The sequence below is a fragment of the Urocitellus parryii genome, assembly GCF_045843805.1.
Source record: "Urocitellus parryii isolate mUroPar1 chromosome 12 unlocalized genomic scaffold, mUroPar1.hap1 SUPER_12_unloc_3, whole genome shotgun sequence".
Classification (NCBI taxonomy): domain Eukaryota; kingdom Metazoa; phylum Chordata; class Mammalia; order Rodentia; family Sciuridae; genus Urocitellus; species Urocitellus parryii.
Genome location: NW_027551760.1, coordinates 1,055,602 through 1,075,394, shown reverse-complemented (window position 1 = coordinate 1,075,394; position 19,793 = coordinate 1,055,602).

The following is a 19,793-nucleotide window of genomic DNA, read 5'->3' as shown; positions in this document are numbered from 1 at the left end:
CAACATGACCTCAACAGTCCCTTCCAGCAGGGGGTGCTTACCAGGGAGCACAGGAGTCGGAGAAACTTCTCCAGGCAGCTCCCTGAACCCTTCTTCCCCCACCAGGCCTCCATGCCCAGGCCTCAGGCCCAACCTAGAATGTCCAGGTGCTAGTGGGTCCACCTGGGGGACTGCCCCTGTCCCGCATTCCCCGGGCCCTAGAGGCCAGGCCAACCCTCACAAGAAGCCCCACGCCTGGCTGCAGCAGCCCACGCACGGCCCCCGGTGTCCCTCGCTCCGTTCCGGCAGCACCAGCGTGTGGAGGTCGGCTTGCTCTTGCCAAAATGAGAACCACCTGTCCCTGTCCCTGTCCCTAAAGCTCTCACAGCTGAGCACCTGCCAGGAGCCGGCGTACTCAGCCCCTCCCCAGGTCCTCCTCGCTCTGAGAGAGGAGCTACCCATCCCATTCGCAGATGAGGAAACAGACTCAGAGACTGGCCCCAAGGTGGGCGGCGCAGAGCCCACCCTTCCTGGCGAGGTCCCTGTCCTCTTGGCAGGGAAGTCCTTTCTCTGGCAGCCATAGCTCCTTCAAGGTGAGAGGGGCCAGACACCCTGGCCCTGCATCCAGCACCTACAGGGGCATGGTCAACATGACCCCATGGGTCATGGCAGGCAGCAGCCCCACTGGGCACCTGGCAGCCCCCGACGTTGGCTGGCATTCAGACCCCACCCCACCCAACAGTGGCAGAGCAGAGGTGTGTGTCATTCCGGACCCCAGGTGACTAGAAATTAGGTGACGCAGACCCCACCTTCCAGAAGCCAAGCCAGACTCGGTCCTTCCCCCGCCCCCACAGCAGCCCCGTCTGTCCAATCTGCCCATCAGGCTGCCCCTCTCAAGGCTCAGACACCTTGCAGTCCCCTCCCCTCACACTCCCCTCCCCTCGCTGTCCCCTCCCCTCTCTGTCCCCTCCCGGGGCCCAGGCCAGGTCAGCTTTCCTAGGAAACCTCCCCCCCCCCATGGCCCTGGGGGAGCCAGCTCCTTAGGGACCCCGCCTTCCTTCCACGGGGCCAGTGTGCTCAGGGCTGCCTCTGCCGGCCTCGGCCCTCTCTGGTGACCCCCTGTCTTTGCCCAGGGGCTGCCATCAGGCCTCCTTTACAGATGAGGGATCTGCAGCCCAGAGAGGGGAAGTGAGTCACGGCACAGGGCTGGCAGGGCAGAAGACGCGTCCTGTGGGGGCTGCCCACAGCAGCTGTCCCTCCCCCCGCGCCATTGCCATCACAGCCACCCAGGAGGGCCTGCGCTGGCCCAGGGGAGGCTCCTGCCAGAGCCACACCAGCAGTGGTGCAAGGGACAGGCCAGAAGAGCCACCAGGCCTGCCTCGGGGGCCTGAGGCCAGTGGCACCAGAGGGAGGGGGCTGACTGTCATCGGGGCCACTGTAGGAATGGGACCAGGGGACAAGGCCGGGTCCAGGAGCCTGGAGGCCCTGCCCTGCAGGGATCAGAACAGCTGCCCTGGCAGGTGCTACCGCCGCCAGCGGAGGGAAGTAGAAACTCCTCCACAGCAAGAGCAGGACAGCGGAGCGCCTCCTCTTCCCGCCAGGAGGCCCTCTGTGCGGGTGGCAGGCAGGCATGAGTCATGTCACCCAGCCCGGGCCACCAGCGCTCTGGGGAAGGGGCCGGAGCAGCCTCGCCTGTGGGAATCGAGTGAGCCACCATCCGGGAAGGCATCTTGGAAAATGTGAGGGGCCATCGTGGGCAAATCTTTTAAATAACTAAGAAAGCACAGACACACGAGGGCAAGACAGTGGGCTGCCTCCGGGGCCTGGGCAGCCCCCACCTGGACAGAGACCCGGGAAGGGGCCTGTCTTTCAGGCCACCCCAGGCGCAGGCTGCCTCCTGTCCGTTGTGAGCTCCGGTCCCAGCCGAGGACAAACCTCTCCCTCAGGGCCCTCCCCTCAGAACCCCAGTCTCCCAGCCCCTGAACCCCCTCTTTTGGAGGCTCCAGGGTAAGATGCATCAGGGAGAAGCCCCCCATGGTCCACCTCAAGGCCACGGTCAGCAGAGGCTTGTTTTCCACAAAGACCAAAGGCTCCCTCCGTGGGCTCAGGCCCTGAAGGGGCCGGGACCAGGGAGAAATTGGGACTAGTCCATCCCCGTCACCTGTGGAGAGAGAAGGCTCTCACGGCCCCCACACAGCACATGACCGCCACAGGCTTGCTGGGCAGATCAGGGACCAGGCTGGCAAGACCCAGGGAGGAGCACAGGGAGGAGCACAGGGCGGAGGGGTCACGGGGGAAGTGGCCCCACCCGCCTCTGGCACCTCCCATGCACTTCTCTCTCATCCACCCTGAAGTGGTCCCAAGAGGAGCAGCGGACACCCAGGGCCCAGGCCCACGAGGTCCTTCTCCCAGGGGTACGTCTGGGGCAGCTCTTCAGTGCAGTGGCCTGTGGCTACCTGCCATCTGTCCCTCTCTCTTCCCAGACCATCTTCCTCCGCACCGGAATCCCGCTCAAGGCTGACCTGAGTGGACACGTCGTCCACACTGCCGTGCCCTCTGCTTCCTGAGGGCTTGGCCAGGAGGCCCCTCAGGGCAGAGGGCAGGGATGTCTGGGTACTTCTGGCTCTGCCCTGTCCAGGTTTGGGCATGGGATGGGTTTCTCTTGGTCTCTGGCTCCCACAGGGGAGCCACTCTGCACGTCCACAGATGTCACAGGGCTCTGATGACACTCTTCCCTCTCTTTATTCCTCTAGACCCCAAAGTAAGAATGCCTGGTGGTTCAGTGCAAAACCAGCCTGATATTTTGCTATTTCCCACCTGACGTGGAGTCCGATCCTCCACACCCTGTCAGATGAGCTGCAAGGACAGCCCCAATCCTGCGGCAGGTTCTTTCTCACACCCTCATACTCTCGGTATCCTGTGCTGTGTGTTCTCTCCCACTGCAAAGAAGCCCGACTTGCTCGGCTGCAGGTGTGTTCCCGGTGGTCTTTTGCTGGAAGGCCAGTGGCACCAGAGGGAGGGGGCTGACAGACCAGACTTCACCTTGGTTTTCTGCCTCATCCACTCTTGTGCTAATTTATGTACCACATCATCCCCCTGCTTGAAACCTGCATTAGTCCATTTTCTTGTTGCTATAAGAGAATACCTGAGACAGGATAATTTATAAAGAATAAAGGTTTATTTTGTCTCATGGTTCTGGAAGTCCAAGAGCTTGGCACCTGTGCTGCTGCACACTGTGCTGCTTCAACTGATGGTGGAAAGCAGAAAAGCAAGCAGGTGTGTTCAAGGTGTGTTCAAGCAGGTGTGTGTTTGGGGACTCAACTCTTACACAAGAGCAAATCCACTACTCCACACCCACTTCCCCAGGCCCCGCCTCCCAACATTGCTGCACTGAGGAATTAAGTTTTCACACATGAACTTTTGGGTGACATGCAAATCATAGCGAAACCCTTCGATGGCACCCAGGTGTAAAGGGAGAGGATTGATTTGGTGGACAGAACAGTTGTTCCAGTTTAAATAAGGATGGAGGGACTCAGGGCTTTTTCCCTGGATGGGGAGCAAGACAAGGGAGTTCACCAGAATGGCTGCTGGGTCATGTTCTGGGTGTGCTGGCTTTTCATGGGGCAAGAAAGAGATGTAGGGGGAAAGTATAAACCCTCATAGTTTGGAGGAAATATAAGGGAAATCTAAGAAAGCCATCTGACAAATATCAGAACTAAAAAGAATTTGGCAAGATAACCAGGTACGAGATCATACAAAAAATCATTGCTTTTCTACACGCCAGGAAAAAAAAGAGAGAGAGAGAAATTGTAATAGAAAAAATTCCATGCTTGTAATCCCAGCAGCTCAGGAGGCTGAGGCAGGAGGTTTGCAAGTTTGAGGCCAGTCTCTGCCAATTAGCAAGGTCCTAAGCAACTTAACAAGATCCTGTCTCAAAATAAGACATTAAAAAGGGCTGGGGATGTGGCTCCGTGGTTAAGTGCCCCTGGTTTCAATCCCTGGTACAAAAATAAATAAATAAATAAAGACCCAAACTAGAGCAGGCCTGACAAGCTGGTTCTGGTACTCGTCTGAAAGAGAAAACGCACAGAAATAGCAGAGAAATTTTTGGAAGTTAAGAACAAAGAGCAGGGAACATGTCCCACTTCATGCAAAAATAAATGATAAACGTCGAGTGATTTTAAGAGGGTGGGGGCTGGGGACGTGGCTCAAGTGGTAGCGTGCTCGCCTAGCATGCGTGAGGCAGTGGGTTCAATTCTCAGCACCACATAAAAATAAAAGATTTTAAGAGGGTGGTCCTGGAGTGGGAACAGACAAACGGACCCATGGAACCAATTAGAAAGTCCGCCACCACTTTCATTTCTTTTCTCTTTGGTGCTGAGGATCAAACCCAAGGCCTTGCATGTGCTAGGCGAGTGCTTCATCTGAGCTACACCCCAGCTGGGCTTCATCACTGTGAAACAATGTGATCTACATCTCATCTCATTTATAAAAATAGATTCTGTGGGCTGGGGTTGTGGCTCAGAGGAGGAGCGCTCGCCTAGCACGCATGAGGCGCTGGATTCAATCCTCAGCACCACATAAAAATAAAGGTATTGTGACCACCTATAACTAAAAAAAAAAAATGTTTAAAAAATAGATTCTGTGTGGATTAAATCACTTGAAATAATAACAAAATATACAAATATTAGGAAAATAGAATACATAATTTTGGGGTAGAGAAAGAAGGTCTTTGGCATAATGCAAGAACAGATAGATTTAATTTCACATAAATTAAAAGCTTCCATGCTGGGTGTGGTGGTGCACGCCTGTAATCCCAGCGGCTCAGGAGGCTGAGGCAGTTGGATCATGAGTTCGAGGGCAGCCTCAGCGACTTAGGCCCCAAGCAACTCAGTGAGACCCTGTCTCTTAATGAAATACAAAAAGGGCTGGGGATGTGGCTCAGTGGTTAGGTGCCCCTGGGTTCAATTCCTAGTATCAAAAAAAAAGAGGTTTCTGTCTGATCCCCTGCATTACAACCAAAGATAAAAGACAATTGATGGGCATGGAGGAAATATTTGAAAAACGAAAGGCAGATGAAAGGTTATAATTCACTCATCCGTCTGTTCATTCATTCAACAATCAACTGGGAGGTGCCCAGGACATGCCAGCCACCGCCTCCCAGGTGCTGGAAACCTGAGCATGAGCAGATGTCAAAACTGCTGTCCTGCTGTTTCTCACAGTCTATCGAGGCAGGGAGGGACAGAAGTGAACACATGGTACGTCAGATGGAGGTCAGGGGAAAAATCCAAAAGCAGGGACAGATGTGACGTCCTCCAGGAGTGAGTGAGAAAGGGCCAGGTGCCGTAGAAAAGGAGGCACTGAAGGCCACAGAGAATTCACAGGACAAGGAATGCAAGTGTCCAGTACGTGGCCGGTAACTCAGTCTACCCACTAGGACAACGTGACACAGTGACGCCCCACCAGGCTGGCATGTTTGGGCACGGGCAGGGGCAGGCAAATGACAAGTGTGAGCCTCTTGGTGCGAGTGTACGTGGGGATCTGGGGATCACAATTCCCCAGAGGACAATTTGGCAGGACTGTTCCACGTTGGAAGCACATGCCCTTTGACCCTGCGACCCCTTTTTTTCCTGGGCATCAACGCTGGAAAGACAGAAATTGGTACAAACCTTTCCAAAGCAGTATTGGGAGCGGGGGACAAAGTGAAATAAGCCATCTTTACAGTTTTACCAAGTCTCTGCTAAAAATGAAAAGGAGGTCAGTCCAGGCGTGTTGCTCTAAAAGGAGCTCCAGGCAAAGTGAGGAAGAGCCGCACACTAACACCCTCCCCCGACGCCCTTCAGGAAAAGCCAAACACGGAGGCTCTGTCGATGAGGTGGCCACACGCAGGCACGATGTGCGCAGGAGGAATGACTCCGATGACAAGCCAAAGAAAAAGCACAGAACCCCTGATGTTGGCGGGGACTCCATCAGCCTCCTGGGGTCCCTGGTTCCTTGGTGGAGGCTGGCACAACCCTCAGCTGAGCGGGATGGGAATGGGCCACTTGCCCTGTCCCTCCTCCACGTTCGGGTCAGCCCTGGAGCAGGAGGCCTCTCTCTGGAAGGCCACATCCTGACTTTCCTTCACCCCCCACCCCGCCCAGGACTCAGACTGTGCCCTGGTGGCAGCCAGGCGGCCGGGGAGGCCTGCAGCCGGATGTGAGGACTCCCACGCAGCCCGGTTCTTTTCCGTGGCTCAGAAGGCGCTGTACCAGGTGGCCGCCCGCCTCTGCTGGGAGACACCTTGCTTCTCACGGCCCCCTCTGTGCTCACATCCTGTTTCCACCCCTCTGACACCGCGGGGCCCCAGCCCGAGCCCCCACCCACCTCCTGAGTTTCCACAGAGCCTGTCCTGGGGTACGCCAGGGCAGGTCCAGCCTTCAGGACTTTAGGTTTCTTGGAGTCTGCCTTTCTGAGTGTTGAATTGGGGAGTCAAAACTGTTTTGTATGAGGTCAAATTAGAACAACAGAATAAACAGAAAAACCTATGTCGAAAGCTCTCCCAATAGTCCTAATTTTAAAATTTGAAAATACCATGACTAATAGGAAGTTTTCTTCAAGTTCTGTTGAGAGAGTCTCAAGTGTGTCTCCTCCTAGGCCAGGGCTGGGTGGGTGGTGGCTGGTCCTGCCCTGCCACCTGCCAGGCACAGAGGCCCTCCTGAACAGGGGCAGAGCCATGCATGAGGACCTCCACCAGTGAGGCACCACTTCCCAGCTAAGGCCATCGGAACCCTGTGGGGTCTTCAGCTTGCTTTTAGGTCTACTGAATGTATTGAGTCGTGGCGACCAGCCATCACCATGCAGGCCTGACCTGCCCATCAATTATGGCAACTGTCACCCGAGCCCTGTGGACACAGCATTGCGAGGGCTCTCACCATCTGACTCAGGAACAACATCTCTGGGACAACCCAGCCTTTGCCCTGTGGAGAGGTGGATGTCGCCGGGCCTGACTCTGAGAGCCCCTGCCACTGTCATTCCAGCCAGAAGGGCAAGCTGTGCAGCGCCACAGCCGCACAGACTCCTGCTCCTGCCTCAACTCATCATAGTGTGAGCATGCCCCCATATTTCAAGCTGCTACTTTTTGATCTGGGATCCCAAGACCCTTGCTTTATGGCAGGGGGACCTAAGGATTGAACCCAGGGCACTTAACCACAGAGCCACATCCCCAGCCCTTTTTATATTTTATTTAAAGACAGGGTCTCGCTAAATTGCTAGGGCCTCGCTCTGTTGCTGAGGCTGGTTTGAACCCGCCATCCTCCTGCCTCAGCCTTGTGAGCCACTGGGACTACAGGTGTGTACCACTGCGCCTGGTCTGAGATCCTTGCTCTTTTTTTGTGTGTGTGGTGCTGGGGATTGGACCCAGGGCCTAGTACATGCGAGGCCAGCACCCTACCAACTGAGCTGTATCCCCAGCCCGCGATCCTTGCTCTTGACCACAGCACGCCCATGGTCCATGTCACCTGATCCCCTGCCAAATCCAGACCTTCCTTCCTTCCCTCCTTGCCCTTCTAACCACATACTGGAACAACCCGAATACTGGCTCAACCCAGCTTTGTGCCAAGAAAGTTAAATGCTGCTGGAGAAAAGCACCCAACAGCTCAGTCCCCACCTCACCCTGGGGTCCTTGGGCCCCTCTCCTGCTCCTTGGCCGACAGGCCACTGTGTGAGCTATGAGTAGTGGACAAAGCTGGCAAATCAGAATGGAAAAATCGCGTGGGACCCCACCTCACCACTCTTCCCTCGGGGAGTAAGAGCCAACTATAAAAAACAAAACAGAACCAGCAAGTCAGAGCCGAACACCGGAGGATGCCCTTTTTTTTACCTTGAGGGAGCGAAGATTTTAAAGGCACAAATTATAGCTGAGAAAAATGATGATTGTGACCTCATAAAAATAAAAGATCTTTGTTCAATAAACACCAAAGTTAACAGGTAGGCAATGGATTGGGGAAAAAATGCTTGTAATGGCCAAAACTGGCAATGGTTATTGTATGTATATCAAATTTTATAAATAACAAACTATTATGGAATTCTGTTCTAGAACATACAAGGAATTTTATAAATCAAGAAAAAAAACTAGAGGAATTATTAAAAAATAACAGTATAAAAATAGACATAGCCAGGCAAGTGCTCTGCCCCTGAACCATACCTCAGCCCTCACTGTGGTTTTGATTTTGATTTTCCTAATGACTAATGCTGTTGATCACACAGTGGCACACACCTGTAACCCCAGCAGCTTGGGAGGCTGAGACAGGAAGATCAAAAGTTCAAAGCCAGCCTCAGCAATAGTGAGGCACTAAGCAATTCAGTGAGACACTGTCTCTAAATAAAATACAAAATAGGGCTAGGGATGTGGCTCAGTCGTCAAGTCTCCTGAGTTCAACCCTGGTACCCAAAAAAAGAAAAAAAAATGGACACAGCTATAACAGGTAATTCATATGACATGAGAAGTCCAAAGGGTCAATGAGTATGTGGAAAAACAAACTGTCTAATGATTAGAAAAAGCAAAATTAAAACTACGAGATATAGGGCTGGGTTGTGGCTCAGTGGTAGAACACTTGCCTAGCATGTGTAAGGTTCAAGTCTCAGCACCACATATAAATAATGAATAAAATAAAGGTTCTTTTCTTTTGCTTAAAAAAAAAAAAAAACTATGAGATACAGCCGGCACAGTAATGCACGCCTGTAATCCCAGAGGCTTAGGAGGCTGAGGCAGGAGGATTCCTAGTTCAAAGTCAGCCTCAGCAACAGCAAGGCACTAAGCTACTCAGTGAGACCCTGTCTCTAAATAAAATACAAAAAGGGGCTGAGAATATTGCTCAGTGGTCGAGTGCCCCTGAGTTCAATCCCTAGAACTAAAAAAAAAGAAAAAAAAATTATGAGATATCTCTGGGCTCTCTGGGCTTGATGGCACACTCCTGCAATCCCAGAGACTTGGGAGGCTGAGGCAGGAGGATCAGATTCAAAGCCAGCCTCGGCAATTTAGCAAGGCCCTAAGCAATTTAGTAAAACTCTGTCTCAAAATAAACTATAAAAAGGGATGGGGATGTGGCTCAGTGTTGGAGCGCCCCAGGTTCAATCCCCAGGACCAAGAAGAAAAAAGAAGCAAAGATTTGAACAGACAGTCCCTCAAAGAAGATTTTTTTAAAAGATCAATAAACACATAAGAAGATGATCAACAGCATTAGTCATTAGGAAAATCAAAATCAAAACCACAATGAGGGCTGAGGTATGGTTCAGGGGCAGAGCACTTGCCTACGGAGCTCAAGGCCCAGGGTTCAGTCCCCAGCACCCCCACAACGTGATCCCACAATCACAACAAAAACACAGGCAGTGTGAGGAGGTGGAGAAATTGGGACCCTCGGCCAGTTGCTGCTGTGAATGCAAGATGGTAGAAGGGGCTTTGGAAATACTCTGTTGCTTCCTCAAAAAGTAAACACAGAATCACCAACCATGTGACTCAGCAATTCCCCTCTGGTTAGAGCCAAGAGAATCAGAAACAAGTGTCCACCAAAAAACCTGTGCCTGAGGGTCCATAATGGGATCACCCACGCCAACCTAAAGTGGAAGCAATCCCAGCAACTAATGAAGGGATAAATGAAGGGTGGCCCATCCACAGAGCAGGAGAGGGGCCATTAGACAGTAGTGAGTATTGACACGCGTGACGACACAGACAGCCCTTGAGAACATGACTTCAAGTCAAAGAAGGCACAAATCCCACGGCAATGGCCACTCACAGGACGTGACCAGGAGAGGCAGGGCTCCATCTAGACCTAGCATGGGCTAGCCAGGCACGGCGCACAGGAAAGGCACTAGCAGGCCCAGGGGGAGGGGAGGTAATAACATGTCTTGGAATTAGATAGTGGTGATGGCTGTACAACTTTCTGAATATGCTTCAAAAGACTGGATTTTATGGTATGTGAATTATATCACTTTTTTTTTCCTTTTTTTTTTTTTTTTGGTACTGAGGATTAGACTCAGGGGTGCTTAACCGCTGAGCACATCCTCAGCCCTTTTTATTTTGAAACAGGGTCTCACTAAGTTGCATGGGACTCACTAAGTTGCTGAGCTTTGAACATGAGATCCTCCTGCCTCAGCTTCCTGAGTCTCTGGGATTACAGGCGTGTGCCACCGTGCCCAGCTCTGAGCAAGAGATTTCAAATGGCACTTCACAGAAGATTTATGAATGCTTATTAGGACATAAAAAAGATGCTAAACATCATTAGTCATTAGGTAGGTGCACACTACAGCCATGATGAGAAGACTGAGCTTAGTAAGTCTGGGCAGGAAGATGGAGTAACTGTACTCTCACACACTGCCAGTGGGCACATAAAATGGCACAACAGGGCTGGGGATGTGGCTCAGCGGTAGCGCGCTCGCCTGGCATGCGTGCGGCCCGGGTTCGATCCCCAGCACCACATACCAACAAAGATGTTGTGTCCGCCGAGAACTAAAAAATAAATATTAAAAATTCTCTCTCTCTCTCTCTTCTCTCACTCTCTCTTTAAAAAAAAATAAATAAATAAAATAAAATGGCACAACACTTTGGAAATCAGTTTGGCAGTTCCTTAAAAATGCCTACACCATCAGGTGTGGTAATCCCAGCCACTTGGGAGGCTGAGGCAGGAGGATCACAAGTTCAAGACCAGCCTCAGCAACTCAGAGAGGCCCTGCCTCAAAATAAAAAGGGCTTGAGGCTGGGGATATAGCTCATAAGTAGAGTGCTTGCCTCTCATGCACAAGGCCCTGGGTCAGATCCCCAACACCACACCCACACACAAAGGGTTGGGGAAGTGGTTCAGTGGTTAAGCGTCTCTAGGTTCAATCCCTGATACAAAAAAAAAAAAAAAAAAAATTAAACATACTCCTGCCATATGATCCAACCATTCAATTCCTAACTACTTACCTTTTCAAAAGAAACCCCAAATATATATTTACACAAAGTCTTGTCCATGAATGTTTATAGCAGCTCTCCTTGTAATAGCCCCAACTGGTAAATGCCCAAATGCCCTTTACCAGGCACGAGTGGACTGCATCACATCCACTCAAGGGAATGATACTCAGCAATAAAGAGGAATGAGCCACTGAGAAATGCAAGGTGGGTGAATCACAAAATCAGGATGCTGAATGAAAGAAGCCATTAAAAAAAAAAAAACAGAGCTGGGCACAGTGGCACACACCTGTAGCCCCAGCAGTTCCAGGGGCAGAGGCAGGAGGATCTCGAGTTCAAAGCCAGCGTCAGCAAAAGTGAGATCCTAAACAACTCAGTGAGACCCTGTCTCTAAATAAAAAGTAAAAGGGCTGGGGTGTGGCTCAGTGACTAAGTGCCTGAGTTCAATCCCTGGGAATGGAAAAAGAAAAAAAAAAGGTATTTAAATTGTGCGTCTCGTGGTACTTTGATGACACCTCAGTTAAGTAGGGGGAATCAACTGCTTAAACAGAAAAGTGAGGCTGTAAGAGAGGACAGAATGAAAGCTGTTTGTGTTTGCTTTCTGTTTCCTGTGGTTTCGCGTGCTGGAATCACAGCAGGCCAGCGCTCTGCCCCCGGCCACACCCCAGCCCCTCACACCTTTAATTTTCTCCCTCCAGAAACTCCACTTAACAGCACAATCATGGAGAAGGGACAACATCAGGGACAGTTTGGGAAATCAGAAGGCAGGAGGGCATAATGGCAGAGGGCTCAGATGTCTAGCCAGCCGTGGGGACGTCGGGAGCAATCCAGTGGCCGGCAGAGTGCCCGAAAGGCTCATTGGTGGGTGAAGGGCAGGGTCAGAATCAGAACCCCTGGGGCTGTGTGCAGCACTGGCCAGCCAGCCCGGGGTGCTCGAAGCCAGTCATTGTCACTGACACTCCCAGTCTGGGTTTCTTAATAGGAACCAACAACCAGTGGCCTTCAGCCAGCAAGCAGGTGGGGCTGACGGGAAAGCAACCTGGAGGAGGCTCCCGCAGCCAGAGGACACTAGCGAACATTACTAGCACCTTAGAGAGGAGGCGCTGCACCCAGAGCCAAAGAGATCAAAGGGGAAACGGTCAGACAGCAGATCTGTGGGTATCAAAACAGCCAAGCCCAAATCAAAACCTCAATATCGCCAGGTGTGGTGGCGCACACCTGTAATCCCAGCAGCTTGGGAGGCTGAGGGAAGAGGATCACGAGTTCAAAGCCAGCCTCAGCAACTTAGTGAGGATCTAAGCAACTCAGTGGGACCCTGTCTCAAAGAAAAAGTAAAAAGGGCTGGGATGTGGCTCAGTGGTTAAGCACCTCTGGGTTCAATCCCCAGTACAAAAAAAAAAAAAAAAAAAAAAACCCACACCTCAAACCAAGTTTAAAGATAGAGCTGAAGAATCTTCCAGAGAGGAGAACAAGTTAACAAAGGTTGAAAAAAAAAAAAGGTAAAAAAATGAGAGGACACTTCAGGTGATTGAACCTGGTAATTCAAAAGCCAAAGAGAGAAGAGGGAAGGTGAAATACTTGAAGAAAATTCTTCAGGACCCAGAGATGGGAATTACAAATGAGAGCCCAGTGACAGAGCCAGCAAGGAAAAGCCGCTCAGGGAAAACCAGAAATGATCTCGAGCCTTGGGGCTGCAGTGGGGCGGCTACTGATGATGACTGGCCGCAGTCTTGCTGTGCTGCCCAGGCTGGCCTCCAACTTCTGGGCTCAAGCGGTCCTCCTTCCTGGGCCTCCCGGGGGGCTGGGACCATAGCTGCTGCTGCGCCTGGTCTGAAGGAGGAGTGTTTCCACCTGGTATTTCTGTGCTTGGATCCAACATTTGAGGAGCTCAAAACTGTCCCTTCCAGTGGAGAGTTCTCCTTAGGCCACCAATGAGGAAATACACCAAAAAAAGAGGAAGATGGGGCCCAGAGAGCACAGGAGACAGGGGAAGGAGTGGGGGGAGGGCGATCTCGGGCTGCCAGTGGCCCAGACCTGCTCCTCCAGGGGACGATACACCCACCACCTCTGTACAGTGAGGATCCCAACCGGCAGCAGGGCGGGGTTGAACTAGTGACAAGCACACAACTAAACACACCAGAAGCCAAGTCTCGCTCTAGGAAGACAGGTTGCTCAGGAAGTGGTCACGGCCTGTCTTGTCTGTAGCATTCCCACTCCACGGTGACAACTAGGCTGGATCTCGGCGAGGCCAATGAGCCGTGACCAATGCCTCCTAACAACTCCAGTCTCCAGAAGGAAGGGGAGAAGGTGGGGCGGGGGAAAGGGAAACCTATCAAGCCAACAGAACAGCAGATGGTTTAGAGACCTGGAGGTGGTCACCTGAGGGTCCACCAGGAGAGATGGAACCAGCTGGGAGGGGACAGAATGGGGTGGAGGGTTCATGGCCAACGCTGTAAGAACCATTCAAGTTTTTAAGCTACGTGCACAGGTAAGCTCAAGGGAAAAAAAATAGGTTATGTATAGATTTAAGTATGGAAAAAGAGACTATTTTTCCCTTTTTTTTTTTTTTTGATACCAGGCATTGAACCCAGGGGCACTTAACCATGGAGCCACATCCCCAGCCCTTTTTATTTTGAGACAAGGTCTCACTGAGTTGCTGAAGCTGGCCTTGACTTGAGATCCTCCTGCCTCAGCCTCCCGAGCCACTAAGATTATAGGCATGAGCCATAATGCCAGTTTTTTCTTATATTTTTACGTCTAAATGCATTGCCTTTGTAATTGCTTAATTATTGCTGTGGGAAACAAAGGCTAAGAAGGTAAAATCCAAAGGATTAAGAATGCGCTCCGGGAAGGGCTGGGGATGTGGCTCTGTGGTAGAGTGCTTGTCTAATCTGCATGCAACCTGGGTTTGATCCCCTGCACCACCCAAAATAAAATAAATTTTTAAAAAATTGCTGGGTGGTGCACACACATCTGCATACCCACCTACTTGGGAGGCTGAGGCAGGAGGATCACAACTTCAAGGCCAGTCTCATTGACCTAGTTAGACCTTGTCTCAAAATAAAAAATAAAAAGGACCAGGGGATGTACCTCAATGATAGAGCGTTCCTGGTTTCAACCCCTAGTACCCGCCCCCCTCCCATAAAAAACGTTCTTGGGATGAACTAGCAGGTGGCTGGTTTAAAGGTGCTGCTTCAAGCTTCCTTTGAAAGTCACCGGCCCTCAATGGCCGTGACTCAATGGCCCTCAGCAGACCCTTGTAGATCCTTTCAGGGCACCGAACACAGCTGACAGGCGTGCACTAACAGCAGGCTGCAAACAGCTGGGGAACAGCTGGCCCTCCCTCTAGGGTCCTGGCTCCTTCTGGGAGAGCCCACCCACACTCCTAGCTGGAAACCCACCAGACACCAGGAACAAAGAGGTGGTGACGAGGAGGCGGGTCCAAGCGGCTGTCTAGTTATCTCTGACAGTCTGTCTGTCTCTCTCCCACCGTGAATAAACCCCTAGTCACCTGGCTGGAGCCTGTGAATCTCCCAGTTGCCCAAAGGGACAACCCCTCTTCAAACTACTTGACACACCCACGCACCCCTTAGTCGTCTGGCCCACTTCCTCTCATTTATTCAGAGGGCTTGATGCAAATTAAGGTGTTGAGGGGACGGTGGTGCCCAAAGAGACCCACAGTGACATTTCGGCTCTTAGAAGTTATCACATCCTTCCAGCAGCCGCAGGGCTGCCCAAGGAGGTGAGGTTCCCAGCAAGTGGCTCGGCCCTGCCCCCTGCTGTTCTGAACTGAAGCTGCAAGCCAGGTGGCCAGGCCAGGATGCCAGAGTAACACCAGCTATTTATTTTGAAAGGGTTTTGTTGTTGTTTGGTGGTACTGGGGGATTGAACCCGGGGTCTCGTGGATGACAAGCACTGAGCTACATCCCCAGCTCTTTTTGAGACGGGATTTCACTAAATGACCCAGGATGGCCTCAAACCTGTTATCTTCCTGCCGGTCTCCTGAGTCACTGGGAGTACGGGTCTATGCCTCCTCCGGCTGGAAAGTTTTTTCTTAAATTAGGTTCTCTGCAGATCTCTCCATGTTACGGGCTGGGTGGTGTGTCCCCAAAATTTGTATGTTCAAGGCCTAATCCCCAGGATCTCAGATTGGGTCTCACTGAGTTGCTTAGGGCCTCACTAAGTTGCTGAGGCTGGCTTTGAACTTGAGATCCTCTTGTCTCAGCCTCCAGAGCTGATGGGATTACAGGTGTGTGCTTCATGCGTGGCCTAGCCCATACTTCTTTTTTTTTTTTTTAATATTTTGTTTTAGTAGAAGTTGGACACCTTTATTTTATTTGTACATGGTGCTGAGGACCGAACCCAGCGCCCTGCGTGTGCTAGGTAAGCACTCTGCCCTGAGTCCCAGCCCCCGCCCCAGCCCACACTTCTTGATCATGAATGTCTTTCTCTTGGAGTCTGCTTGGCCCCCTGGGTTCAGACAACTCTGACACGATGGAGTTTCTGAACCCACAAATAGGTCAGCTCCCAGAACACAGCAGCACCCAAGCCAGCCACTTGGAGCCACCTGAGAACAGCCACCTTGCCCCCAAATGCTACAGCCTGCCACTTCACTGTCTTCTGAGGGAAAGGGAAGACTGTGATATTTGAAAAGAGGAAATTAAGCCAGGTACAGTGAAGTACACATATGATCCCAAAGGCTCCGGAGGCTGAGGCAAGAGGATTACGAGTTTTTCAAGCCTCAGCAATTTAGTGAGGCCCTAAGCAACTTAATAAGAGCCTGTCTCAAATAAAAAGGTAAAAGGGCTGGGGATATGGCTGAGTGGTTAGCACACTTGGGTTCAGTGCCTGGGGCATTCGACCAAAAGAAGAGGAAGTTGCAAAGCAGCACTTCTTCCTCTCCTGTCACCCACATTTTTCAAGTGAGTCCTGACCTCCAGATGTGGAGCCACCATGACCATAATCACTTGCACGTGGAACTGGAGATGCCTGAAGGACCTCGCGCTACAGAGAGCACTCAAAGCCCAGCCCTGCAGGACGTGGAGCTGGAGGATGGAAAAAGAAAGAGAAGCACAATGAACAAGAGCAGGGACAGAAACTGGAGCCAGGAAAGAGGGGAAGTGACAGCCCGCCCCACTGAGAGTCCTGTTCTGGACACCAAGACCAAAAAGGGACTTCTTCAGAGTCCTGGGTCAGCTGGAGGGGTCCTGAGGGCGGGGGAGACTGCAGATGGCCCAAGGTTCTGAGGGCCCCAGAATCCAGGCCAGCTGGCTCCATGTGGTTGCCACATAAAATTCTAGACTGGTGAGCTCTAGGGTCATCGACTGAAACCTGAACTCTGTAATAGCTACTGAAAGCTCTAGAATGTCTACTGGCCATTTTTGCCCTTCTCAAAGAACCACTGAGTCCTTTGAAACGATGATTTTGAAATTCTATCTGTACCTTGGCAAAGCCTGCCAGTTGACCCCATTTCCATCCACTCCTTCTTCCTCTGCAAAATCACATTTGAATTTTAGTGGTACATATCTTGTTCAAAATACAGAATATTTTCTAGTGGCTGGGTGGTATGTTGACTCAATTCTGGCCATTAGACAGTGTGCAGAAATGGTGCGCATTCTGGGAAGTGTCCCTCAGAGGAGGGGACTTCTACTCTCCCTTTGTTCACCTCCACATGGAATACAGGCCTAATGGCTAGTAGTGAAGCAGCCCCTCCCTAGGGCTGAGCCACAACCCCAGCCCTATTTTGTATTTTTTTATTTAGAGACAGGTCTTAACTGAATTGCTTAGCACCTCGCCATTGCTGAGGCTGGATCTGAACTAGAGATCCTCCTGTCTCAGCCTCCCGAGCTTCTGGGAGTACAGCCACTGCGCCTGGCTGGAGCAGCCCCACTGAGGCACTGAGAACACAGAGATCAGTGAGAGCCCAGCCCCCTCAGGTGCCCACCTTCCAGGAACAAAGAGGTTCACATTTTACGAAAGGCATCGACAAACTACAGTGGGTCCAGAAATACAATCAAGAGAAAGTAAAAAAATTAAAATTTATAAAAAATTACCTCAAAACTGACAGACCATAAATGGCAGTAGACAGAAATGTAAGTGAGGGTAAAGATGCAGTATTAAATCACAACCTCATAGAATTAGCTGTGGTGCATGCTGTCTGCTGTGGTGACTCCATAGCCACCTTCTGTCGTGCCAGGGCGGGCTCTGTGCTGCATCTGCCTCACACACCCTTACACCATGAGCACTGTTTCTCTCCAGGAAACTGCCTAACAAAGTTAAAAAAAAAAAAAAAAAGTGATCTTTTGCAGCTTGTGGTCACGTTTCACCATAGATACCACATATAACCTATGAACTGCATTACCTGTGTTACCAGGCTTCCAGGCAACAGCAGGCTACTTACTAGTCAAGTTTTGGGGGAGGCCCATGGATCTCCCATGTCAGCCACAGACTGGCTGCATTCAGAGGAGGCAACCAACAGTGGGCTTGTCCAAGCCATGTTCAGTTTCTATCCTTGAGGCTGAACATAATCCTCATGCACAGCTAAGGGGAAAAAATGCACTGTGAAAACACCCAATATTTCTATCACGCGTTTGCCCTGCCTCTTTAGCTGGGGTTATGCTTTTTAAAAGTAGATAATCAAGGGCTGGGGATATAGCTCAGTTGGTAGAGTGCTTGCCTCGCAATCCCCAGCACCACAAAAACAAAAAAGTAAAGATGAACCACAATGGAGCACACCTGTAATTCCACTGGCTTTGGAGGCTGAGGCAGAAGGATCACAAGTTCAAAGCCAGCCTCAGCAACTTAGCAAAGCCCTAAGTAACTGAGTGAGACCCTGTCTCTAAAAATAAAAAGGATGTGGCTCAGTGGTTAAGCACCCCTAGGTTCAATATCCAATACCAAAAAAAAAAAAAAAAAGTACACAATCAACATGTTGCTGAAAGGTTGGTCCTTGTCCCCGATGTCAATCCAATAACTAGGGCACAGTTTTGAGAAAAAGGAAGTTTATTGCTTTGCTACCAAAGGAGAAACGCTCCCAGAGGCTCTGATTCTGCCCAGCAAGGGGAACAGGGAGGGGGTCTCAAAGACCACCTTCCACATGTTGCATTAAAACTCTGTTGCAGTGGTAATTCACTTGTTAGTTTGAGAGACAGTCATTTCTGAGACCTTCTGGTGCCATCCCCGAAGTCTGGATGACTTTGTTCTTATGGTGGGTATGTGCTCAGGGACAGATAGCTCTGCCCAGAATGGAGAGAGAAGAAAGGGAGTAGATGAGAGCATTCAGCAGTGTCTGGTGTCTGGCACTCCAAGTGCTCAGAAATGACAGCCATTAGTGGCTGAGTCTGAGCTCCCTGAGTCAATAATGGAAGCCTGTCCCCTGAGACTGGTGAGGTTAGGGAGGAGCAGGGAGAGAGGAAGAGAAAGATACAGGTCAGACGCAGTGGCAGGGCCGCAAGGGCTCTATTCAAAGAAGGTGGACCCCTGCCACAAAGAAAAGACATTTATGATGTCTGAAAAAATTCCTTAGTGCCTGTGTGGGTGACAGTGCACAGCCCAAAACCTATCTGAGTGATGCTCCATCAAGCTCTCATGGAGGTTTGTGGAAAAGTTTCGCATCAGGTCACTTTCATCCACACACTACTGTTTGATTTTTAAGAGACTTTTAAGTGGTATTTACTAGAAATAGACCTCAGATTTTATGAAGAGCATTTTTAGACTTCTACCCTACCGTACTGGGTATGGAGACTGATCAAATACATCCTGAAGTTGAGTACTTTTAGAAAATTTAATTTCACGATGTCCCCAAAAGACTCCCCAGATAACTTTATGTTAAGCTGTTACTGGGAATGGTGTACATCCTGAGTTTTCAGGAGGAAAATGGCACTGATGATTCAGGTACTCACGGGAACAGCATAGGTGAAACAGAGCTGAGCCCTGAGGGGGCGTGGCATGAGCCACATAGAACCTGACACTGAAGGGTGGGCCTCTGAGCCAGGCTCCAAACCAAGTCAGCGCCTAGGGCAGGGGCCTAGCACTGTGTTTGTGAGACATGAGCCCGTTTAAGCCTTACTAACTGGACTCTGCCGTCAAAGCTGGGTCGGCATCCTGGCTCTGACATCACACCCTGTGTGACCTTGAGCAACAAAATTGCTTAAGCCTCTGATGTCATTTCCTCTTCCACACAACAGAGCTGGCCACGTGCTCACAGCTTGTGGGAGTAGATGAGAGCATGCAGCAGTGTCTGGTATCTGGCACACCAAGTGCTCAGAAATGACAGCCATTAGTGGCTGAGTCTGAGCTCCCTGAATCAATAATGGAAGCCTGCAGGCTGCAGCCTGCTTGTCTATGGTTACTTCAACATGCAACACTTCCACGTCAGGTGCAGACACCTGCGGTGTGGCCCAGGCTTTGGGGTTTGCAATCAAGTTTGAGAACTGCTCCATGCACTGTTTTGTATAAAGCACAGGGACAGTGACATTACAAAGGACAGGCAACTAGATGGCAAGGGACAAATGCAATCAGAAACTGTACTGCAGTGAGGATTGAGGGGACTGCAAAAGTCATTTGGGAAGCAACTGGGTAAATTTTAATTCAAATTGCATTATTAAATATTATAACACTGTCATTTATCTCATATGCTAATGGGACTGTTAACATCCTTATAAAAAGCATGCTCAAGGGGCTGGATATAGCTCAGTGGTAGAGCACTTGCCTAGCATGTGGGAGGCACTGGGTTAGATTCTCAGCACATTAATAAATAAAATAAAGGTCTATGGACAACTAAAAAAAATTTTTAAAAAGCATGTTCAAGTGTTACAGAGTGGAATATATTTTGTTTGCAAGTTATTTTCAAATGATTGTGAAAAAAGGAGGCGCACACATCACGACC